Source organism: Pararge aegeria, chromosome Z, assembly GCF_905163445.1.
Source record: "Pararge aegeria chromosome Z, ilParAegt1.1, whole genome shotgun sequence".
NCBI lineage: Eukaryota > Metazoa > Arthropoda > Insecta > Lepidoptera > Nymphalidae > Pararge > Pararge aegeria.
In genome coordinates, this window is record NC_053208.1 from 21,660,828 (window position 1) to 21,688,655 (window position 27,828).

General features: G+C 35.6%; 1 protein-coding gene and 1 non-coding gene across 2 annotated transcripts in view; both read left to right on the forward strand.

Moving 5' to 3' along the window:
* The window catches only part of LOC120636658, a 533,873-nt gene that overhangs the window by 196,725 nt on the left and 309,320 nt on the right, over positions 1-27,828 (forward strand). The gene's annotated exons all lie outside the window — the stretch shown is intronic.
* Positions 4,657-4,775, forward strand: LOC120636703. Its single transcript, XR_005659395.1, has one exon. It is a non-coding gene; the product is annotated as a 5S ribosomal RNA (ribosomal RNA).

Below are 27,828 nucleotides of genomic sequence, written 5' to 3' on the forward strand. Positions count from 1 at the left end.
TGCCCGACAGTTATTCCGCGTGGACTTTGTAATTTCACGTTCTTGCTAAAAGGTATACTTTTGCACTGTCATTCATTCATTCAATCCCAGTACCGAATTTACTAAAATAATAGAAGAATTCAAGCCCCGATAGATAGGGGAAAACACTCTTTTGGGGTCCACTCTATTCTTTTGTAAATACTTGCTGACTGTAGTGAGTTGAAAGTAGAACCATATGCTTGCTAGTTCTGCCTCGATACAAAGTTGGGTATGGGGTATATATCATCAATTTCTGTATGAAGTTTAGAGATATATCAAGGTATGTTTATGAACTGCAATGAGGCCTTGAAACTGATTCCCTAGCGAACGTGCGTGTGTTGATAATAATTCTTAAGGGTCTTTAGTTAGTCCTAACGTATTTTAGCAAATTTCGTCTAAAATCCTTCGCTGCCTGAAGACCGAAGTCTTCGAACGTTGTGTTGGTAGTCACGACTTACGTATCTAAAACGTGGTCGCTTACTATATGCGTCATAAGAAGGCACTCAGCGGGTTATGGAGAGAGCTATGTTAGGAGTATCTCTACGTGATTAAATCAGAAATGAGAAGATCCGTAATAAAACTAGAGTTACTGACATAGGCTAACGAGTCGGGATACTGAAGTGTTCGGGATACCGAGCTATGTGCGGAGCAACATAGGAGAACCGATGGACCTTGGGACCGGTAAACACAGCGTTGGTCGGCCCCCAACAACTAAGTCGCTGGGAGCATCGGATTTTTGAACTCCCTACAAAAGACCTATGTCCAGCAATGGACGTCAATCTATAAAACCGATGATGAATATGGTCTCTCAGGAATGCAACATCAGTTTAATACGTTAATCTGTTAAAACACATTTATTACAGCCAGTTTACTATAAAATTGATGAATTTCTTAATGACAAGGTTGCTTGGAAGCATACGGATCCGCTTTCAGCTCTCACAAGATAGAAAAATGAATGTTAAAATGTAAAATGTAAATTATTGATGTTGGAAAAGAGCAACTGCTGAGTTTCTTGCCGGCTTCTTCTCGGTAGAATCTGCCTTCCGAACCGGTGGTAGAGTCAAAACAAACAGACATACTTGACGTTTCAAAAGTGCTTATTGTTGCTAATGAATTTTGAATTTAAATTTTTTTTTTGAATATTTAGTTGGGTTAGCTTGTAGATACTGTTAATACCTAACAATGGGATAGCAATAAGGGTCAATTTTATTGTTATTTATTTGACGTAATCGATTTAAATCATAGGCTACATTTTTGTCCCGTAACGAAGTCGGAAACGAAATAAATGTCGCCGATTTCTGTTTTAAGTTTGGACATCGGTCAAGGTCTGTGTGTGAACTGAAATGAGGTCGTGGAACTGATTCTGGTGCGGTGAATGTTTGTATTTTTGGACGCTTTATTATGTGTGTTTTCACTTGTTGTATAGTTGGTATGGTATAAATACCTACTTAGCGTAAATATAAGTAAGCGGGCGTTGTTTACTGTTTGTAAGCACTATTCTCAAAAAGTTGAGCCCAGTTTTTGACAATGTAGCTTGTAATACAATGTTACTTTTCTCTGCAACTTCAATTACACAGTTTTTCTCCTGTAAACCCCGACCCTCCGCGTCGTATGGCTCGCCCGCGTATCTAACACGATTACGTTTTTTCTCTTTACGCTCGGCTCCGTAGTGTAGATTTAAAATTCCGCAATACTTAAACTATAAAAAGACTAGAAAAGATATTTCAAATCAGACTGGAAGTTCCAGAGATTAGTGAATTCAAAAAAACAAACGAACTCTTCAGCTTTATTTCTAGTATGTACAGATATAGCTAGAAGGATAGATATACGAGTACATGGATCTGAAGAGTTTGGGAGGTGCGAAAGTCCAGACAAACGCAACTATACGAAAAAAATATAATAATAATATACTGATAAAACCATGACCCTTTCGTAGTTGGGTAAAAAATGATTAAAGTCTGCGCTTCCTCTGACGGGCATACCTGTCAGAGGAAGCGCCAAAAGGTCGTAATAGTTTATTTTAATTTAGAAAATGTGGCATCTTTAGAGCGCTTGTGCACCGCGTCCGATCCAAATCAGGGAAATATAGGTTGAGAGTCCCTGGGCCCTGATTGTCTTTAACATTCTAATCGTGAAATACTCCCACAATTTGTGACAAAAAGATATGTATCAAAATTAACATATTGAAACGCAATTTGCGGCGCAAACAAAATTGCAATGCCGAAGAAAATCACAGCCCTGATTGTAAATAAATTTTGCATTTTTTGCAAATTTGTATCTTGTTCTAGAATCTAGACGAACGTAGAATATTTTTAACAATGTTAATGAATGCCTGACTCTAGCGTACATAGCTTAAATAAAACAAATTAATCGTTTTAATGTGATGTGTTAAAACAATGTTATGCTAAGCAAAAGCGTCTCTCGAGATACTTGTTAGTTTAATCTCGACCGGATTTTTTGCTTTCTAATTGAAATAAACAGAACTTGAACTTGGGGATGACGGTAATGCCTAATTCAAACATTTTTTTTGGTATAATTGACGGAACAAGCACATAGTCCACATAATAAATAAATATAAATATACTATGGCATTACACACATCGCCATATAGCCCCAACGTAAGCGTAGCTTGTGTTATGGGTACTAAGATGCCTGATGAATATTTTTATGAATAATATACATCAATACTTAGAAAATGCATATAATCACCCAGACACTGGCAAACATTTATGCTCATCACACAAATATTTTCCAGTTGTGGGAAACGAACCCACGGCCTTTGACTCAGAAAGCAGGGTCGCTGCCCACTGTGCCAATCGGCCGTCAATGATGCCAATAAACAGAGCAACACTTAACAGGTTATGCAAGGAGTTTGTCCTATAAACTGCCGCACAGTGTCAATCAACCTGTGGCGTAGGTGCTAAGCCCCATGTGAATGTAGTTACAGCGGCAAACACGCCTTTCAGACGAGAACACAGTAGTGCTACCCCGGATAAGCTCCGCAACAAAAACCTCTACTACAACTCCTATTTCTGTGTTTCTCCGCCTAGTGTCTGTGTGTTTATTTGTATATTATAAGTATGTATGTATGTTATGCCTAAAAATATTCATCAGTCATCTTAGTAGGTACCCATAACACAGGCTACGCTTACTATGGGGCTAGATGTGTATTGTCGCAGTATATTCATTAATTGATTATTATTAATTTAATCGGTATTTCCTCGGTTTAAGATTGGGGGAAGTGCACAAGCGCTATACGTTACCACGCGGTGCGTTGGTCATTTATTATATTAGTCGATAAAGAGAGTATCGACCATTACAAGCCCGAAGGTCGATTTCATTGTGGGCCTATATTATTTGAGTGTATTGGCTTGTGTTGCTCACATGTGCACTGCATTGTGTCGGTGGTTTGTAGACGTTTTGTTTCTGTATATGCGCCTGTCTTAAGGTGTTGACTCACTGCCACTAAGATATTTTACCTACTGACTTGTGAAGGAGGTTGTGATAAATTTCCATACTGTTTTTTATAACATCAATCACAGGACGCTGCTACAATACGATTTGGTGGGCTTGGACGATTACTATCACACGTAAGTATGAATAACAGGCGTGATCTTTGACTCACTGAGTTGTATATACTTATTCCTGGCTCTTGTTTAGAATTTTTTAATTGTTGGTCTAACCTGGGCTTTGGAACCACGACCTCGTTCACCGTATTTCAAACACGTTTACCGCTAGACGAGGCAAAGCACAGAATAGATAAGTATGTAAGCTTTACAATGAATGAATGGTTTATCACTTACCAACTGGCTATGCCACCTACCACCGCCATCATTTCCCATCCCATCTGCTTGGTCCGTCAATCCGTCAATTATCAACTAAAAAAACACGCGTGAGTCGTCACGGGACGACTGGCAGATGTGAAGCATCGAATTGTTTTCTGTAAGTTATTGCAGATATTGCATAATGGAAAGATAAAACATTACAGATTTGTTCGACAAATAAAAAAAAATACAAGTAAATGGATAACCACTCCTTTTTATAACTAAACCCACCACTATAACTAAACCTAACTACTTTTTTTTATTATATCATATAGCGTGGTGTTGCGTCGCCACGGCCTGTGTCGCCACACCAAAAATCAGGTTTACCCTCCCGCCTATAGATGTTTCACATCAAAAACGGCTAAAAGAAAACCCACAGCATAAATCAAAGGTTCTAGAAAAAGCAAGACTACATTTTGATTAAAGAACAAAAAAAAACTAAATAATATATAGTAGGTATTAGTTTTCTTTTAAAATAATGTGCACTCTCCTTTAGCTGTTAAGGCAGTTGGGTCGTTGACTTAATCTGTTTCATATTATAATATACAATTTATTTAAATGTCGTATTTTGATAGATGGTTAGTATACCGTGAACTGGATGGAGTTGAGTGTGCAAAATAATATAAGAACACGCCTCCAGAGCGTGACACGATCGGATCGGATCGTATCGGATGTCCGAAATATTCGCTTGCAATTTGATTATTTTACCCTACGTCTAACAAGGTTGCGTTAAACTTTTAACGCTACTATTTATGGGTATTTATATTATCTGACAGATTGTCATATTCTGACTGTGTAATTCGATTAATCTGTCGCCAACGTCCATACCATGTTGAATACACCGGTTCTCGTCTGATCACCGAAGTTAAGCAACATCGGGCGCGGTCAGTACTTGGATGGGTGACCGCCTGGGAACACCGCGTGATGTTGGCTTTTTGCTTTGTTTTGAATAGAATGTAGAATAAATAAGGAAGTCTATTTTATGGCTTTTTTTTAGCTTGTTTAAATAAAATTAGAATAGAAAAAAATTATGTCTTGAATTATGACTCCTTACGTGTGTACACTAAATAATACACACATACTCTTCTATGAGACAACGAATTCAGTATAAATTATATTTTATATTATTTGCGAATTTTTGAATTTCTTATTTTTTTTCTACTATAATATGCATGCATATTTTGCATATAAACCTCTCTTGAATTATTCTATCTAATGCTGAAAACTGCAGTTATTAGTTTTTTACTCTGTCAAGAACATTTAAAGATATTACCAACATTTCGCCGGAATGTATTAATGCTTTTTAATTGTGTAAAGCGGCTATTTAGTCCAATAATATATTTATATTATCATTGATAATTTTTAGCCCTTCCATTTTGGAGTACTCAGTACCTTAACTATTTGTGATGGCGGTTTTTTTCTTTTCTTGTCTCTCGATGTCAGAGTAAAGACGCGTAATATCAAATAACCTTTACTAATTTTATAACCTACCCTTAGAATTGTGTGAATGCAGAGGTTAGCCAGTAAGAACAAAAAAACAACCTAGGTATATTCAGTGTAGGTATTTCTTTATATTCTATGATCTGATCTATGACTGATAGTTAATAAAGCCCATTAACTATAGGTATATGGCATGACCATTGATTTATTGGGTCTACCAGCGATTTTTCATAAACACTACATGCTAATTTTGCTTATAAACTCTTTATATGAAATTTTCAAAGCTTATATAAAGATATACATTGAATTTTTTGCATTATGTACCCTGTATTTTTGGCTCGACCTCGCAATCTGTTCCAGGGCCTCAAGAACCGTAGGCAAATACGCTTATTTCACACACAAATACGGCAATAATAAAGCTGTTATATAGTCTAGTCTTCAACTAACAGTTGACCGTAAACGCACACACCTAAAATCGTATAAATGTTTTACGAAGCCCTAGATCATTTATACATATATGTGTAATTGCGAATAAATACATAAACGCAAAACAACCCCACTTACATAAATATTTGGCGTACATATGAAATTATAATAAATATTTATCATTGTTCCTGAAACAATAGATCGTATCATTTAAATAATTTTATCTGCTACAAGTGTATATGTATTGAGTACGCTCGCTGCCAGAAGTGTTTGGTTTTTAATATCTTAATAGAATAGTTGGGCCCCACGGTTTCACTTACTTGAATTTGGGGTGGTATGTACACATCACATAATATTGCTAAGCAAATAGACTTTCTTACACGAATTTTGAGTGTTAAAGCCTAAAAATAGTATTAAAAAAAGCTAATAAAAACCAGTTTAAATACTATTTTGTATTTGTATTTCGTAGCCACTTTTGTCTTTCACTTAAGAAAGCCATTTATTACATGTCCTTATAGGTACACTTACGTACTCCACATAATCAAATCATACTCTTAGATAACGAATAAAGCTAGGTGTGACTATCTTAACATACATATGGGTCGAACTGAAAATTTTGACAATTTGTCATTAATTAATCTGTCTTCAAAGTTTAAACGTAAGTTGTAACATAATAATTAATACCTTCCACGTACTTTTCTCACAAAAAGATACAAAATAATTAACTAACAAGGCAACTTTTGCTTCAGAGAAATTTCCGTGACTCCAAATTCTATACTATTTGTTTACGTTAGTTAACGCTTCCGAAAATGTATTGGTCTAAGCGTGTAACTTTTAATTGAAGCCCATTCGTCTATTTTCAAATTATATAAAGGTAACATGTGGAAATGGTTGGTCCTATATACACTTATATGAATGTATTAATGAACGAATATAGTTTTATTGTATAATACAGAGGAAAATCATGTAAAAACGTAATGGTAAGTAATTTTTTTTCATATTTAAAATTGGGACGGGATGGTAAGTTAAAAGGTATCGCTTATAAACAAAGCAATATTTCGCAGGGAATAAGAGGACCGAGTCTTACAAATTGCAGGCCGGTGTCCATTATCTTGAGGTGTAGTTCTTGAGCCTTACGTGCCTTTAAATTTAGACTGGAACACAGCAATACTCTTTGGCGGCAGATATAAACATGGTGGTAGTAGTTTTCCGAACAAGCTGTCACAAAAAAAAACTCATTTAAGTACCTACTTTTAAAAAAATGCACCTCTATTCATTAAAGCAGACGTCACATTATGTACTCGTCACGCAATTAAGTGAGTAAGTGAGTAAGTGAGGATTTAATTTGTAAAACTCCCATCTTGAACGTAATTGGTGAAAGCCCTTAAAATAAAAACTTTAATAAAATTAAATTTTTCATTCATAATATTATTAATATCACTCATTTTCTCCCCGACTATATCGAATAACACGTAAGATATCGAGCACTGTGATAGAGCGCAACCGATTTTGAACTTTAAGTGAATGTCACAAAGACTAAAATTTGTTGTAGATGCTGCTGCTATTACCTACTTGTTATCATATCCATAATACCATGCCTTTACATTGCACGACAGTTAGTTACGATACGACACATCATTCCTTTGTATAGCCTGCAGATTAAATTAGCAACGTAATGTATAATCTCTTAAAAACCTCTAACGTAAAAGCATTTTGCGAGTACCAATCTGACTCAGAATACTTTATTATTTCCGAATATCGTACCTGCAGTGGGATACTGTTTTTATATTAATAAAATCCAAATCTTAGATTGAATATAATCCTGATTGCGATAATTCTGTCTCAATGTGTTTTGTATATCTGCGAGTCTATGAGTCTATGAGTCTAAAAACATCAGGTAAAAATACCATTCATTTTAACATTTATATAGTTAAATGTATCTTTACAACTTTGAATGTTTATTTCGATTACTTAATGGAACTTTCGCATGGTAATTCTTCAATATTAAATTCATTATCAAAATACAATAGCATTTATCGCTTAGTGTAAAGCAATCTTTAAAATATTCTTGTAGTTGGTTAGATGCGATATGGATTTTTCGAATTCAATCGTACGTGCGTAGATTTTGACCAGTTTTTCAGAAGAAGTAAAACAAACAGTGAGAATCATACAAAACTGCCTTTTTTCACAGCTAGCTTGTAGAGATTATTCGTTGTTCTTTAACTTTAACAAAAACTTAATCAAATTTGAGTTGAAAAGTACGTTTTAAATTACCATTGAATCGTCAACCCGTACGAATAAATTCGTTGAGTGTCTGATCTCCCTAAGACGATATATTATAAAGGCACTGACACATTGTACCCAAATGAATATTGCATTCAGCGTGGGCACGACAAAGTTGTAATCGTAAAACTCTGAAACGCAATGTCTGATGTAAAATTTTACAATACTTACTAGTTTGAAGGGATCCGTTCGAATTCTCATGCGTGGTCATCATCATATAACTCTTCATGAATATTTTTGTACTCTCGGTTAAATCAAATCAAATCAAATCGCTACCAACAACTCTGGATTTTTTAAGCTGGCCTGGAGCTAGGTTTTACTTTATTTTACACATTATTTATATCATAAATAATCCCTTATCAAAAACAATACGTTAAGTATATGGGTAAAGAGTTTAGTGTTGAGTGACAGATAATACATTGGTATTATCTGTGAAATGGTAATGAATAATGCCTTTAACTAAGTTAAGCCACTTGATTTGTTTTCAAACAGTCAAACACACACACGCACACATGAATACGAATACCGACGGATAAACATTACCACTCCTGTCATTGGGGCTAAGGGTTATTTTATTTACTTACAAGTCCCGTAACAAAAACAATACGTTAAGTTATGCATTAACAAAAACAATACGCTCACACTGCTCAAATGATGTGCATGAGCGTTAATTAAACTATCTCCACGCATTTACCACATTCTTACTTCATCGTGTTAATCTCATTATCTTAATAGAATTTCAATTTTATGCAAAATATTTCTACCGGTTTCTAATTAATTTTAATGATTAATGACATGAAAAGAAAAAAGGGTACTTCCAATAAGTATAATTTATTATATTTGACGACGGAATCTTGTTACGGAGAGTTTAATAAACGTCTGCCGCCTACACCAGACTATCAGCAATGTGAAAATGCTCTTAGATTTACATTCAATAGCGGCCTTGAAACGTTATTATTGTATCTCATTGTGTCAAAATCCACACTAATAATAAAATCTTACTGTTTGACAGTACGTGGGACTCATTGTTTGCGTTTCGCTAGATACTTGGCCAACTTGGTGATTTACACACACCGCTGCCGAACAACGTTTTGTTATTTTATCAGGATGTAGATATAACATGATATGCATAGTTAAACAACAAGAAGCCGGCATCATTGTTTGCCTTAAATTAAAATAATTTAGCCCCTCCGCAAAATTATGGTCCTCTGTCTAATTAAGGTGGGAACACATTTTCAACACTCAAACCTGCGCAGCGCGTTGGCACAAAAGTAGCTGTATGCTACCGTACAATTTGCGAGAGTTTGTGCAATACCCGAAAGTGGCGTGTTGAAACCGTACCGTGAACTTTCCACAAACCTAACCCAACTTGAATTGTCATCTGGACTCGTCACGCACGCGCTGACTGTTCCAAAGAGAACTTCTTCTTGTTTCCGGTATCTAAGCGAAATTTTCATTAACAGTGTGGTGGGGGAATATCTGTGTATGATGTAAATTATTAAGACCGTGTGATGGAAGTCACATTGAGCTTTGACCAACCACTTTGTTCGCGTGCAGTTTTGCGGCTATAAGCACATAGTAGAAGGCTTTATTATGCTAAGAAAGCTTATTTTCCTAACTCAGGGCTAATGGGCGGTGATGTGCATACATGGTGACATTCTAACGTCGTATAACAGTGTCAAATTTCGTTTATCCATCGTCTACTAGTAATTAATAATCAAAATACTCAAAGAATATAAACAATAGTTTGGTTTATCAGGAACACCCTTTATCGATTGTCAGCGGCGCGGTGCGGCAGCGATACCATTTTAATCAGACCATACCGTTTCATGCAACCGATGAACATATTCAAATAGTAACTTCATTTGATCAGCCGAATCTAAATTAGATCCTTAATGTAAAAAATAATGATTTAATTATTAATGTTTACGTGTAGTAAACTTCAATTAATTAGGAAATTGCTTAAAGTTACTGGAGCCGATCTCCAGTAACTTGATTTAACTCTTTCATAGATTAAAGAAGCTATCGATGTTCCACGATATAAAAATAACAATATTAATTAGTGCAGATTACTCTGTGTGCCGCGGCTAGGCTATTGTATATCAAATTAATCTTGATAACAATGTGTTACATAGATTTTGCTTAGATTCTCTCCTTTCTGGGCACATACCTTATTAAACAGGAGTGAATGTTTTAGACCATAGACTAACCACCGCTCCAATGCGGGTATGTTAACCGTGACCGACGGCCAAGCGTGCTTTATGAAACACGTGATGGACGCCGCTAAATTCCTAATACCAGCTAAACTGAAAAATTATTTTATTACAAAGAAAAACGCAAACAGCCTTACTCGCCCGACCCTGTACTCGATCCAAGGACTACTATTACTCGTGATCGTGCTATCCACCAAGGTAGTTTGTGCTCAATAACATTATGCAATTTGAAGACGTAAACGAACACGCGTGGAGAACCCAATCCTGTGATCCACACCAGTCGCGTGGAAACATCCAACGCTGTTATCCACACCAGTCCCGTGGAGATATCTAAGTAACACTATCCATACTAGCAGTGTGGCCGCTGCGATCGCGACTGAACAATTACTTACAATTTATTGTAATTTTCTTAACGTGCGGTGCGGTGCGATGCGGTGCGGTGGACGCATGCGTCGCCGCGAAAGTTCTGGATGCCGTTTTATGTGTTTATGTATTCTAATTTTATTGTTTTCTTTATTCGCGTCCCACTTTTGTTTGGTTCGGAGGCCGGCATTGTTCGCCGTCGTAAACGCCGATTTAGATGATAAATAAAATGTTGTAATAATAAAAATTTGCCGTATGAAATTTTTTATTTAGTGCGCGTATTTTTTATCGCGCAGCGACGTCGGTTACTAATGTTTTTCCTTGTTGCGTGATTGTGCAATAAATTTTATTTTTTTTTGTCTATTCGTATACCTTCTTATAAATTATAACGCGGACCGCAATTTTACGTTTTGTGTTTGAACATTATTTTCGTTTCATATTCTTTATTTTATAGATTTGTCTTGTTTGTATATGCTGTCTGTAAGCATAATCGACTACAGACATTGGTTGCATAGGGTGTTCGACCGGCTTATGCAATAATTAGATAGATTGCAATAAAATCGAAGAAGCCTACTTCAGGCCGACTTATTTTATGAAATATTAGGCTTTTATGCACTATGTGCTGCACGCACATTACCCACATCTCTTATTGTTTACTTACACAGCATCCCTTCAGAGCGTTCAGGCACTTGACAACGGCATTCTCGCACGAATAATGGCTCCGAAGCACCTTTACAGTACCTTTACTGTAGCCGTAGTACAAAATTTGCTTGCTCGCAAACTAGTAGTCATTTTTAAGAATGGAAATACTTTACCTCGGAGTAAAATGAACCTTATTTGGATTGGATTAAAGCTTAAATTTGTCTACAATTCTTAAGATCGGTCTTTTGACAGAACATTTGTAAAACAAACATCAGAAGTACAGGATTTGCGAGGCACTAAAACGATTCTAAATTGACGATACACAGTGTGATGTGCGAAATCGACACCTTAGGTGCCCCTGGTTCGTACGCAACGTCGATATCCATAGAGATCTCAAACTCTCCACTATTGCTCAATATTTCAAAAAACTCTCGAAAATTTACTTTGAGAAGTCTATCCGACATCCCAACCCTCTCATAGTTGCTTCGGCTTCTTGCAACGTTCTGCTTTAATGGCTTCTTTTTACTCACCCAACCTTAGCGCCACTCTCAACAAGAGGAGGCCTAAACATATCCTTCACGACCCTGACGATCAGATAACTACTGACAATGCTCCCTATCAGAACACACAATCAACCTATGCACAGCGTCTTCGCCGGCGACGAGGCCCCCGACTTCTAACGTCAATCGGACGTCGCTCGGAAGCGTGCGGATTAATCACCGTCCGTAACCCTTTCACTCCAATCGTCGCCTGAGCCGAGGTTCGGCCTCACATGAGGCGCCCGAGGCCGACGATCCCTTCGCTTCTTCGAGCCCTAGGGTTCAAACTCTTCCTGGCAGAGCCCCATTCCGAGGCTCGCCAACAAGCCCGCGTTATGCTGTTGAAATCATTAGGGTTAATCAGCTACACACAAACCGAAAAAAAAAAAAAAAAAAAGAAATCGTCTCCTCGATTGCAACAGAGCATATCTTGTACTAAGGCTACTGCTCAGTTTCTATTTTTCCATTTTGTTATGAAAAACAGAATCTACCTATAACCCAAGCAGCAAGCAAGCGTTTTCAACATCAATTAACCGGCTCTATTAGAACTTAAAGTTTTTTTAAAGACGTACAAGAGTATCAAAAGATGATTATATCTTTATAAGAAGGATTTTTGAATAATTATACAGCTTGAGCTGCATAAAACTTGTATTAAGAGATCCGCGTAAGCTTAGGGTACTAAAACAGAATTTGAAAATTCTACTATACAACTTTAAGTATTTTCTGACAGTTTAAACTCGTTTTATCGTTAAAGCTGTATAAAGGCTGTATTTTGCATGTGGTCACTAACTTACTACAACCCTAAGTGTTATTATGGTATCACTCAATCATTGTTTCTGTATAATGGTATATGCAAACTTCATTATAACACTTGTTCTTATAGAGTAGTTAGACACTCTTATAAATACAGTGGTTTTAGTACTTCTGTCTAAAATAATGCTTTAAAACTAAAAAAATAAATTACATCAATAGTACAGCTTTAGCCTGAATAACAGCTGCCAGCCATATATTATTTTCACATGATCCTATACTTTGTGTGCGCGTCGATCATAATTTATAATGTGGAAAAAAAGGAAAAGATCTGGTGCAGTCAAGAGGAGAATTATAAGGAAATATTTAAATATAACAAATTATAAACCAGAGGACAGTATCAATAGTGAACCATCATTTATTGGGCAAGAAATAAATACATTAAATTGGACAACCCACAGTCAAGCGCGTCCATCGACGTCTAACGAAGGTTCCGTAGGAAAAACATTAAACGGTGTCAATTTCTGTGTCGCCATTTTGAACCATGACATCTAGTTCTCTCATTGCTTCTTCATATGACGATATAGACGACCTTTTTACACAGCATTTTGATGTAGACCAATTATCTAAAGGCCTAGAGTTTTCATCCTTGACTAATTTGTTGACTTCTTAACGCTTTCTTGGCCATCTTAACTCGCCATTCGTTTCCCACAAGCTTGGAACTATACAAAGCCTTTTCTGCCCTTTTTCTATACATTCTATAATTTTAAACGGCATATTGTTCTGAAAAAATAATGTAAAACACATTAATTATACACAATAAACTATTAATGACACTTCACAATAAGTTTATTTAGTATATAATAGGCTGCTAACTTTTTGGGTCTGCGATAACGCAGCGAAGGCTAAAAACAAAACGAACGAACGCATGCGTGCTTGCCCGGAAGAACGTATTAACTAAACAAAACATCATGTAGTGTTCCCAGTGCAGAGTGAGGGAGAGAGAGATAAAATAGCCCAGCGTCGAGCGTCGGCAAGCGTATCGTAGTGTTGTAGTTGTAGGTACCTACATTAAAAGGTTTGTAATGGATTTATTCTTGCAGGTTCGTGTCTTGAAAAAAAATATACACCTTCTTGTGAACACGGCGAATCACAATCATTTACATTATAATAATTATTATAGATCCTCGACTTTGAAAAAAATGATTGTAAAATATTCTACTTCAAAATTAAAACTGGCTTAGGGAAAATATTTTTTTACACGGATCTCTAAAGAGAATTATAAGTTATAAATCCAGAGTCGTACACAGCCTAATTAATAAATATATTATCTTGTAACGCTGATTAAAAACCAAAAACAGTATTATATAATCCAAATCTTACGTAGTACAGCTAATAAGACTATAATACCCTCCAAAAATCGTCTAAGCTGTATAAAATTGTCGCCATTTTAGAACGATTTATGTTTACCAAACTTTGAGATAGAATTAAACCAATATTTAATAATTGCTTGAGCCGCTTCATGATTATTAGCTAAAATAATGATCACTGTGTCCTAAAATCTGTTATTTTAAATATAATTTATTTTATAATCTTTAAAACAAACACTTGTAAGAAGTGTTTGGACCGTATTTATTAATATTCTTAATATTTGCCTGATAATTCTACTGGCGCATGAATATTTTGCCAATAACCAACCACACATTGACAGTAAAATTTTATTCGCACTTACCTTTACCCAATTAACACCATCAGATTAAGATTTGTCTTGACTTACCGTGTTTCACTTTGAAATAAAAACAATAAAAATTGTGTCACGCCTTCCATTAATGCACTAGAGCGCTGATTTGATAATATTTGTATGAAATTTGTTTTTTGTTTATTTTTATAATTTTCTAACTATCTTCAAAATCCTATTTAAAACTTTAATTTTTCTAAGATATTTATAAGATATTACTTGGAGTGTATTGGTTTCTCCTTACACCGAATAACAGATCTTATAAAACTACTATACAGCTTCTTTATTGCGTATACAGCTATTATACAGCTCCACTAACGCGAAAAGCCGTATAATGTGGGCCCTTTTTGCACTTATAAGGTCTGTAAAAGCGCTTATACAGCATTTATACAGGCTCAAATGCAGCTTTAAGTATAAAAATCAACCTAAATACCACTCGTATACAGCTTCTTATGCTACTTGGGAAGTAGGTTGCGTTCATTGTTTGTTCGTAAGAAGGTCTTAAGCGCAAGCTCTCGAGTTTTTGCGAAAATATTCCTGCCATTTTCTATAACACTTCAATAGCTAAGAACAGAAACTAAATAGTTAAATATCCTATGAAATTTAACCTTCACGGCGTCTCCTTGGAGCTGTTAAATTTCTGGCGCTGTAAAATTCTTTCGAAAAATACGCATTTAAATGGATACCTAAACTACAACCAACGAAAAGAGATAAGCACGCCATAATCACCGGATTGTAGTAGTAGCACTGAACAGGCTACTGCCCGTTCTCTGTTAGGTATATTCCATTAGTCGCCTCGTAAGACACCCGCAGAAGAGGCGGAGTGGTGACAACGGTAATCCGATCTTATCCGTTTTCAACAGACAGTGGCGTGCACTGGGTTTCTTTCCAGGGTGTGCATACAGTAGGAAAATTGCATAAAACGGCAAATTTTAGGGTAGGCAATGCTTTTGTGCATGTATGAAGTGCAACCTAACTAACCTATTAGGGCATCAATAGGCTATATCAGTTCAGTGCTTGACTTAAGGCCTCTCCGAACGGGAAGGTTTGCCTATAATCACCACGCTGGGCAGACGGGTAGGGGATCGCAGTAGATGCTAGTAGTAACACAGAGTACGCTGCTGCCCGTCCTTTATATTCGCTTAGTCGCCTCGTACGAAACCCGCGGGAAGAGAAGGAATGGTTAGAACTCTAGTCTGCGGTCTACACTCGACATAACCTATTAGGGATATGGTATATAAGTTTCTACGCGACATAGTACCGGAAAGCAAAACCGTTTGTTGGCACGTCTTTACTGGTAGGTAACTAGCCACTTCTGAAGCCTCCCACTTCTAAACAGTGACGCAACTGTGACTCGAAAACGATGCAGCTTATAAAAGTATTTCATGTTTCACAGTCAAAGTCGTGCGTAAGGGTGTGTTTTTACCCTTAACCGTAACGGAACTCCAAAACTACATTACACTACCTGTACAGACCCACCATCGCGGATTATATCAAATTAAGCTTAAATGTTCGTAAGCTCTCAGTTTAGAAGACGGTTGAAAGCCATCGACGATGAGCAATCTTCGTGTGACGCTCGCTGTCGACCAGAATCGGATTTCTATAATTATTTTGATGGCAATTAAGACCCGTTGGGGGGGTAATTTTGCTTGTTAACGACAGGTTTTAAATGCTACAGCAGCTGCAATGTGAACAATTTATACCTTTTAATACGTGACTTATTAAAATTATTACGTTAAACGGTGACGACTTTTTAATTTATTTTTATTATTATTTTAATTAAATACAATGTGTTTTTACGAGCTTATATTGAGAATTCGTCTTTGATGGTGTACTTACGACTATGTCTGTTGTTTCGACCACTTCCCGAGTGAACTTTAGCTTATGCATGCATTTATGTAAATCGGATAACAATGCAGCAATAATATTATGGGATGGAGTTGATCTGATGCTGGTGACTAAAGTCGGCCGTGACTAGTTTGATTTGTGTTGATATACTGGTCTTTCTAGGGTTGGATGCTTAAGTTTGTCGACTGTTTTAATTAAAAACTAAAACATCATTATAACAACCTCATATAATTCAGATTTTTAAATAAAATAGCTTTAATTTTACCTTTTTTTAGAATAACTATTTACTAATTGCTTTAAAAAAAGCTTGTTTCATAAAAAAATAAAAATATGATACTTGTTTTTACTCTATGCTCGGACGAATTTATTATAATTGATAAGGTATGATACCTACTCAGGTATTTGCCATTTCGTTACCTTATAAAGAAACAATAATTGATATGGTTCATAATTGAATTCGATTATATGAATATTTTGTAAGGAACAAACCGGCCCGCCAACCTTTATATTTCATCAGACATCATCAGCATTATCAACGCATTATCGGGCGCGGCTAGTATGGGCAGGGGACCATTATATCCCCAGGGAAAGGATAAAAATGTATCTTCTCCCACAGCTTTATCAACTCTCAGAGCACTGGCGCACAAGTAGAAATAATATCCAATTTCCAAATAATATATCTGTAATAATAAGCGGGAGCAAAACTGCTCCTATTCCACGTTCCCGTTATTTAGCAGGTGGACACGTCAATGAAATCCCCTGTTTGGGAACATAATCGGGAGATATAATTTTTGTCCCCTGCCTGTGCTAGCCCTGCAGTATGAGAACAGTTTAGGCCGTAGACCATCACGTTGGAAAAGACTTCACTCGCTTCTATACCATTCAGCACGGCTTATATTGGCAGGGGACCTTTTTCTCCAGGGGGAACGGGCATTAATTTTATCTTCTCCCACAGTTTCATCCAGGCTGGTGAAGGATACTTTTATGCTTCCTCTTGTTGAGAGTGGCGCTAAGGTTGGGTGATTGAAGGCAGGTTTTAAATTTTTTAATAACTCTGAAAAGTCAGAATTTCGTGCTGTAGATCGACCTCGGTTCTTCTGAGGAATGCCACAGTCTTAACCACCAAGCTATCACCGTAAATTTTCCATATGAATTACGCTATACATTGAATTTAGTTTTAAATTGAGGCAAAGCGATAAAAGTTTATTTATTTTAGAAAACTTATTCGATATGAGAGGGGACCACTTTTCAGCATGCGAAAATAGCTTCTTATTTTGATTGCAGTATGAAAGTACATTGCAACAGGTAAATATTAATATTGAGGTTTCGAGCTTCGACGTCTGTCTGTATAGACTCTTTGACTTGGAAAGCGCGCAAATATAAGCCCAGTTTGATGACGGCAGAGTGTACATTGGACTTTGCTAAAAGTAAATTTCACAAGTGGTGTACCCGTGATATATCTAGGTCAAAACGAAGCGGGCAAATTATACTTTTAAAGTATTCTGACTTCTAATGATTGATAAATATACTGTTTATTGAACCTTTACTCTTATTTCTTAAAGAGCACGCAAATATTTATTTTTATTAGTTTTCCTACTTTACGGCTACTGATTCCAAGCCCATTTGCTTTGGAGCGTAATGGGTGTTCTATGCTCTAAACTATCTCTTATAAGAGAGAGGGGACCTGCACTAGTTGTGTCATGTGATCTGTAACTTTTAAAAAATTCAAAATTCAAAATTCATTTATTTCAAGTAGGCCTAATATAAGCACTTTTGAAACGTCAAGTCTGTCTGTTTGTAGTGATTCTACCACCGGTTCGGAAGGCAGATTCTACCGAGAAGAAGCCGGCAAGAAACTCAGCAGTTGCTCTTTTCCAACATCAACAATTTACATTTTGTATTTTAACATTCATTTTTCTATCTTGTGAGAGCTGAAAGCGGAGCCGGATGCTTCCAAGCAACCTTGTCATTAAAAAATTCATCAATTGTATAGTAACCTCGCTCTAATAAATGTGTTTTAACAAATTCTTTAAACTTGTGCATTGGCAGGTCCAAAATCACCTTAACCTAAAGTAATCTCATTCACAGTTGACGTCTCTTTTTGTATTACCGATCTATGGATCTCATAAATCCAAGCATGCTCGATGCATCGAAAAGCTAAATCTTTGCCATGTATGTCATAAACATAATAGTGTCACAGCGTGATAGTTTAACATTTTTTGACTTATATTCGCCCTCAACTGAAATTACCCTCGGGCAATTTAAAGTTTAGTTTGTTAATTATAACTTTTGCATATCATTTAATTCATATTAACCTGATGGCAAGCCAAACGCTTCATGTCGACAAAATACACACTAGACTTTGCTACAAATAAATACATGTATCCAGCTATAACGTTAAATGAATTAATAACTTTAAAAATAAACTAACTTGCGATGTCTGAAAATATGTATACTGATAAGTAAGAAATTATGTAAGAAGGTTTTTATCGTAAGCCATTTATTTTTATTTACCATTACAGAAAAGTATCACCTGAATCTACATCTGTTTAGAAAATAAGTAATTAACATACTCTTTATTTGTACTCCACTTTTAATAAAGGAAAATAAAAGAAAAAAACAAACATTGGAGTAGATTACAAAAGGCGGATTATCGCTTATAGCGATTCCTGCCAGGAAACCTTAGGATTAGGACAGAATGAGACAAAAAATAGGTGGCGTAAATTATTATAAACCACTTTGCCAAAACATTAAACCTACAAAGGTACCAATTTGATAGCAGTAAGAGTTGAATAAGTAGTATAATAAGAATTAATGGCGACAGTTTAAAGTTGAGGGGAGGGTGGGGCAATTAAGATCGGTAGACGGAAGGTGTATGTGACGTAAGAGATTTAAAATATTTCTACGGAAAAAAACGGTACAAGTATCCACTTTAAGAATTGTATGCGGTAATTATGATGGTTAGAGATAATAAAAATTTTCATACTTTGACCAACATCATTTTTATTCTCAGCTAAATGCTCCTAGGCAAACGGTATTTAGAGTATTGATTCCTTCATGCTACCTAAATAACGGTTGTAATCTCATCATTTTTACTACTTCTACTACTTTATTAGGTTTGGATTTTACGTCGTAACTCTATTGGACTTTGTTTTCACCAATAGCTTATCGCTATTATTTAACTGTAACCAATGCTCGCTGTGTGACTGAGCTTTCTTATAAGGTCCATAGTTAGCCACACTTGTTTCGGCGGTATATTAAGTTAGTCTTTAAATTTTTTAAGTTTGGTCAGAAATCTGCAAATTTGCGCGCATCCCCATTGGGTCGATGCGGGCCGCGTTTACGTTCTATTTCCGAAGGAACGCGAAACCGACACGACCATCAGCTATAATAAATTTCTTGTCTTATAAAAATAAAACTTTTCTTTTTGCCCGAGCCACGCGGGGCTGTGTGCACAGAGTAGTTAGAACGGTAAGCGAACCAATTTTATACAAGTGATAACTATTTAAAACTATTTTCTACCTGCGGATTCTGCGACGATTAAATAATTTAGTCCTGAGGGGAATGAAAAATATGTGCGAAATAAAAAAAAACATGACACAGTTAAAGCTGTACACTTCATTCTTTCGGGAACTTTTGAATTTTTGGAATAAAATGAACAGTGTGTGTAACTGGCTATGTTGAGTAACATTATTTTTATTCCTGTTAAAGAGTATGGCCTTTACCAGCAACATCGTACCGGAACGCTAAATCGCACGTCTTTGTCGGTCGGGCGCTCATTCCCACAACTGGAAAATGTTTTAGTGATGAACATGAATGCGTTCAGTGTCTGGGTGTTTATCTTTATATTATAAGTATTTATGTATAAAAGTCATAAAAATATTCTTCGGTCATCATTTCATTAGTACCCATAACTCAAGCTACGCTTTCTTAGTGCCTAGACAGCGATGTGTGTAATGTAACAAAAAAAAACTAGGTACTGCCGAAGCCTCCCACCAGACAACAAACATACAAACTTTCAAGTTCATTTTATTAACATTTACTGAAAGTTATTCTCAGACCCCTTTTTCAAGCGTTGGTGATGTTGCTACTAACGTTTGACATCCAACTGTTGCTTGACATCCAAACGATGTAAATTATCTTATTGTAGTCACTGTAGAGCCATTTTGAATATTTCCGATGTAGAAAGATGTTACTGCATATATTAACCAACCGACCAATATCTTAAGAAGCTTTCGCTTGGTTGTTGGATCAAGGGTCTTATTACGTACGTAATGTGCGGAGGTTCCTCACCCTGGAGCCCTGACCACCGGTTGCTCGGGCATATAAAAGCCCCGCAAGCGGAGGGTGGATGGTTTTTTTTTTTTTAATTAATAGTATTTTTTATTATATTTTTAAGCATTTTTAAGAATTAAAAAAAATATATATGAAAAAGAATAAATGATAGATAAAAATTAAATGATCGACTAATATAATGGAAGCGGTGATAGGTAGGACTTCGATTTCACTCTCGGGAGTTCGACTCCCAGCACGAACCTCTGTATTTTCTAAATTGCATCCGTTTTAAGCAATTAAAATATAACTTGCTTCAACTGTGAAGGAAAACACTGTGAGAAAACCTGCATGCCTGAGAGTTCTTCATAATGTTCTTCAAGGTGTGGAGTCCAGCTGGGCTAGCGCGGTAGACTAAGGCCTCAACCCCTTCCCAATGTGGGAGGAGACCCGTGCCTTGTAGTGGGCTGGCAATGGGTTGATATGATTATATTGATGAATGGACGAAGGAAAATTTTTAGATATTTGTTAATATTTCTAATGTTAATCATATAAAATAAGGTGGTACTGCAATCGCTACTCTGTGGCGGGGTGGTAGGGACTGGGGAGGCCTCGGCAAAGTTGTGAATTGGCCGCGCACAGGCACACAGGCCCGCTCCGCATTATCGTGATTCATGTCGCTTATAATTTTATATTATGTTAAAACGGGGAGGCCGGGGGGCGGGGATATTAAAAATACAAGAGCACGCCGAGTTTCTGCACCGTCTGCATGGAAACGAACTTTGTTTGTGCTCAAACTATTGATCCATTCAAATTCGGTGGGACTTTTTACGTCGAAATTTCCTTCCGACATTGTGGCGTTAATAACTTATCGGTATTAATTTAACTTTAGCACGCTGTTTTAGACGCATCTCCTTGTTTAACATGGTATTAAACCAAGTCGCTCCATCTGTTTGTAAGGTAAGATCTTTAAACTAGGCAACAGATTGTAATACAGTTTTCAAGAATATTTTTTATATGTAAAAAATCTTTCGAATTTCGACTACTTAGCGACCATGTTTACTGTACAAAAGTATTGCTGAATTATCAAGAAATGGATTTTGTTTACCCCATATGTTAATAAAATACGCACACACGTACACACGTACACGTTTAAATTTGAATTAAAGTCATTACAATACGTTAAGGTTGTGTGAAATTGCGGTCAAGAGCTTAATTTTAATGAAATGCCAATTTTATAAAATAAAATGAAATTAAAAATTTCGGGACCGATAGGAATTGAACCTGCGACTCTCTGGCATCCACTTAAGCTCTCCTACCGCCGTTGCCGAAATTTGTAAATGCTGTTTATATCAGTCTTATAGCGACTGCAATGTGTAATTTATGAAACTGATATTTCCTCCAAGTGTAGGAAAACTAATAAAAAGTATAAAATTGTTATGAAATTAAAAATACCGGCAGTACCCACCGCCTTATTGATAATACAACGGTGAATTCTTTATAAGTTAAGAGTTTAAAACTACGACGAATTAAGTCAGGGCAAGTTACTGGCAATCACATTCCTTCCTGCAACTATGGCATACGTGTACAAAGTTCCGAAAACTGTTTGTTGCTCGTCTCAAACTCAAGTTATTGATCCATTCAGATACGGTGGGACTTTTAACGTCGTAATTTCTTCCTACAATGTTGGCGTAAATAACTTATCGGTAATGAAATATCGTTGCAACGTTGTTATAAGCCATTTTAATATCCGTTTCTAGGGCAATTGTGTTCAATATACATTTTTATTGGATTTCCATTTTAAATTTCTTGCGTGTCTTCAGAATTCGGGTTTAAAGACTATAATTTAAACCGACTTTAAAAGTTGGACGTTTTCCATTCGTTTGGCATCATTTAATACGTTTGTACGTCGATTTCATCCTCCGGACCCTAGGGTATCTTAATAATATAAACATGATTTAGAATTCTTAGAATTTTCTTCTCTACCATCACCCCCGATGGAAATTCTCACTACAAACTTAACAATAAATAAGCGCTTTTTCCGACTTCTGAAACAAATTCAAAGAAGCATTATAGGAGGGGTTTGAAGTCATTACTCATGCCAACACCTGGCTGTACTTTGAAAAAGATACTAAAGATTAGATAAGATATAGAAAACAAGTATGAAAATAAATAATTTTCTTTTATATTTTGCTTTTTTATTCGTGATCCAAGTATTTTGGTTTAGAAGCAGGTATAACAGTGGCGGATCATTTTAATTTATTTTCCATTACAATATTCGTATTTTTTATAGGTGTACAAAATAGCATTCAATTCAAGCCAAATGTTGATATGAACACGTAATAATGTGGCAACTATAAAATCATAGTAAAAAACCGAACCGCTTGCAATTTACCTACATAAATATTTACGGTTTACTAAATATAGGTAGTGCTTAATTTAAATATTTTATAACTATTAAGTAAACATGCCATCAATAAAAACATTTTATTATTACACCTTCACCCTTATTGGTATAACATTAAGTGCTATAATGAGTTGAGTCTTACCGAGCCGTGGCATGCCAACTGGTGTCAAGTGATAATGCCTTATTTGTAAAAAGGGCTAATTAAAGGCGAAACTAAAATAATATTAAGTTGCCGCACTACAAATATCGAGTCTGTTTTTAATATGACGAGTTCATAACGAGCTTGTTTGATAAAAAGCTGGATGTGACTATGCAATAGCTGTTTAAGGTTAGCGCACACTGTCTTAACGCACCTACTAATACTTTTTGCCCGTGTAAGAACTCAGTCGTTTTATAAAGTAACTGCGTCGAGACCCCTTTCTTAGGGACGCTTCGTTTATCTCTACAGTGGTGACACTTTTTCTTTTCTTATTGGCATGTAGTGAATATTTATACCGAATATACCTACTTATATGCATTACATGGATAAATAACAAATAATTTATGATTAAAAATAATTGCAGCAATGTAACAATATTTACCCAATAGTCAATATTGAATATAGAGGACTTAGTAATAGCACTACTTCGTTAGTATTCCCTTTATCATATGAGAGAGGACTATGATGATGATGATTTCATGCCAACACATGTTATTTACTTCATCATATTTAATTTAATTTATATATTATTGTTAAACACAAACGCGTTTATAATTCTTATGAATAAAAACATCGTCAACATGATATTACGATTCGATTAAAAATTAAAATATACCTACCTGCCATTTTATATAAATGCACGCTGGTTTGTTCAGCATGATCAGGTCATGGCTTTGAACGCTCTAAAAACATAATTCGAATAATAATACCAGATCAGTACTAATATTTTATCACCTTCACGTGGAATCTCGTGACATATTTTAGCCTACAAATTTACTTTCTCTTCCTAAGATTAGTTTAACTGTTTATTAGAACATGGATTTGGGCGAGTGCACCAAATTTGCAAGAACTATAAACTAATTTTTCTGTGTGTCGTTGTCATTTAAAATTTTAGATACATGTATTATTTTAGAAATCTTGAAACATCTATATAAAATAAAGATAAATTGTGAAAAATACATAGCCAAGTCTAGGTCCGAATTTCAAAACACCATCAATAATTTTGAATAAACGAATAGTATACGTATAGCTTTAGGCGCATTCATCTACATTGAATTGATAAAAATGTAGAAACGCAGTTTTTAAGGTGATCTTAACTTCTTAAGCCTTAACAGAAAGGTTTTAAATGAATATTAATCGTATATTTTAATTTAACAGACATCGAATACAGTAATATGGTTAGCATAATTAATTCCATACATTCCTGTGATAAAACACGCTTCTTAATGCAACCAATAAACAATTTTTTGACTTTGTCAGATTTTACGGCTCGTGCAAATGTAGCCACTTTTTTTTATGACACGTTGTATCATCACAGGAAACAATCAATAATGGACTAAGACAGTCCACTGCTGGACTAAAGGCCTTTCCACGGGAGGGATTGCTCATAACCACCACGCTGGTATGGTGTTTGCGGAAGATAGTAGCAACTAGCATGGGCAGGAGACAGTTAAATCTCCGGGGAAAGGATACAGCTTTATCAACTCTCAGAGCACTGGCACACAAGTGGAAATAATATCCAAATAATAAACGGGGGTAAACTTCTCCTATTTTTTATTCCCGTGCTTTAGCAGGTGGACACGCTAATTATATCCCCTGTCCGGGGATATATATATTCCCTAAATCCCCTCTGACGACATTCGCGGAAAAATGAAAGGTGGGACAATTCATGTGTGTGTGTGTCTTGCCTACCTCCACCACATGGCAAGGCAATAGACAGTTCTAAAAAGACTATAAACTTGATATCCTTGTATGACAAAATTCTGTCAGCGTCTTACAGATTTGCCTGAGTTTATAGCTTATTCCTAGCAGCGTAGCTTTTGTGGAGTTCTCTATTTGGCATTGAAAACTACGACTAGTTTTGATGTAGTTCTTTGAGCAATGTTGTTAGCCCTATTTATTTTTAGGAGGTTTGCGCCTTTAATTTTATATAAGTGTAAATGTGTCTGTAATTTTTTTTTGTTCGGCTTAACTACTGCACCAATATTAAAATATGCAAAAAAAGAACACTTCTTTCATTGTGATCCACTTTATTTTCTATTTTAAAAACACGTTACGATAAATAGATGTTCAATGGAAAACATAGAGTAGGTTTAATAACATGTGAGTAGCGATATATGAAGTGATTATCCATATTTGTGTATACCTTGTATAAGCTGACATAGTTAAGACTGCCGAAACGTCGACGGAATGTTACCCTCCCGCCGTGTCTTCTAGCAAACTGCTCTTATGAAATTCCAATATGGCTACCAGAACAGTGTAGCAGAAACGACAATATCAGCACGGAAGCAACCTTATTAAATTACCTAAAGCATCTATTAAACGGGCCGACAGACCGGCACACACACAACGACCCTACATTTATATGCGTTACAATTTCATTATTAGACCACTATTTGTGACTCGTTATTCCTATTGTCGCTTTTTCTATTTATTACCAGATACAATGTGTGATTATAATGTGGCTCATAACGAATGAGCTATGTGGGAGTCGGGTCGTTCCACACGGTCGGTTTTAATAACGGTTCCAATTTTTGTATGCAATTATTGAGTTACGACAATTTTGTTGCAATGTATATTTTACTATTATGGTCTATTTCGTTTCTAATAAGTCATTACTGTATTTATCACAGTAACATCTTTATAAATGGGTACAGCTATTTTTCAGTTCAGTCGCTATTAGGATACTTTTTTATTTTTTACAGGTGCATTTAATGCTTGAAACATTTGCTACGTATGTCGCGATTACGACTATCGGCGTCTTTGTAAATCAAACTTTATGCAAACGCCGAGCCGTTCCATTACGTTACTTTCATTAAAGTTTTGAATTTTTGTATGCAATTATTGAGTTACGTCAATTTTGCTTGTTATGTATAATTTACTAGTATGATCTATTTCGTTTGTAATACGTCACAATAACATCTTTATAATAGATATTAGACGACAGACGATATTTTGACGTTGAACAGCGATTTTTCGTTTTTATGCTCCTGGGTTTTATATAACAATCCGTTTTTAGAGGTTTATGTAATTTATATCATTTTTGCTTTATTTCCCAATTGTATATTTATGAATAGACGGATAGTCTTTCTTATCGCTCTAACCAGATGTTGTGGCGTTACAGCGACGATTAATGAATTTTCACGAGGTGAGTCGCCGTACTGAGTATCGTTAAAATAAATCATCGTGTGTACCACTACTTGCGATATTTTTCCTATCATCACTACTTATTCTGATATCCATAATTTATATGTTGACTAAATCATGCTAAGCAGTAATTGAAATGTTATTAATAAATCTTACTCAATTAAATTGCATTTATAAAAAAATCCACAAAAAAACATATAAAGCTGCGAAATTAAAAAAAACGTAGTGTGACTCGATCGCGACGTACCTAATGGACGTCCTTAGGAATAAATCTCGTTATAAGTTGTAAGGTCATAACTGTTCGATAACATGCAAATAACTAACAACTCTAGGTATATCAAGATAAACATTATAATCACGTGTCGATTAAGAATCTTGTTCTGAACTTTGAATATGCTGAGGATTACTGGTATCATTGTAAGATCGCGAACTTTAACTTTCACTCTGTTCAAATTTGTGTCTTAAAGTCAAGTACTTAGGGTTCTCGTTTGTGTGATTGTTTAGAAAAACATGGTGAGAGTCATTTATTATAGTGGGGTCTACGGAAACACTATAATGTAGGGTTATGTCCAACTCAATGTGATCTATTATGCTTGCAGTCAAAAAAAACTAACGTATTGATCCGGATTTCGAAAAAAAAGCGGATTATTAAACAAATAATAATTTAATTATTTCTTTCAAATCAATTATTATTGTAGATCTCACTATGCTGTGGCCCGGGTCCTAAGCTAAGACCTTGCCTTCGATCCATACTCTAACATAAAACCTCACACTAATAGTAGACCATCGAGAACGAGCATAAAAATTGTATTGTCAGCTTTGCATAAAAATCTTTTGAAAACACCTTCAATAACTATATATATATATATATATATATATAGTTATTGAAGGTTATATATATATATATTAATTTTTTAGTTGAGATAAGCCAAGTGTTAACTCGATGTAAAGGCTCATGTTAAACCTAAATACAAATAGGGAGTAATTTACGATTTGTTAAGAAAGTTATACTATACAAAATGATTTAGAGCATTTAAATAAATGTGGACGCTTGTGGTTGACTTACTTATGGGTCTTTGTTAAAGATGTATGTAAATTTTAGACTTGCCGGGTCACCAAAGATTTTCTGGGTTCCGGTAGTCAAAGAAGGAAACCTTATTGTTGATGAAAGCATCATGACAGTCTCCATGAGTTGATTTTTTCAAATGCCACAGCCATTTTTAACCCTCGAACTAAGATGTTAGTTTATTTGCCCCAATAAGATTCAGTATTCTGGAACTTAACTTGCGTTTAAAAAGTACCCAGATAAAAATCCTTCATCGTCATTATTGAACCAACTTTAAACAGTATGCGCTTATACATTTAGCCGCAAATGTTTTCACGAGAATCTCTTAGTTTAATAAATCCAACATTGCATAGTTACGTTCAGTGAGAAAATTTTCAATCGTGAACTGTTTTCGAATGTTCGCTATAGTACCGCTAGGTATTTCAAAAAGTTGTTGCGCGCAACTTTGTTATAATATTTGAAGTTCTCGTTCGTTGCAATTTAATTATAAATTTTCCTCGATTACCCACTATTGCGAAAGTTTCAGATTTTACTGATTCGTTTTAAGTATCCGCTGGAACATAACTTTTGCTTTTATTCTGCCTCAAAATAAGCTTATAGTCAAAGAAATAAATACGCTGGAAGTTCCCACACTCGTTAAACTACTTTAACAA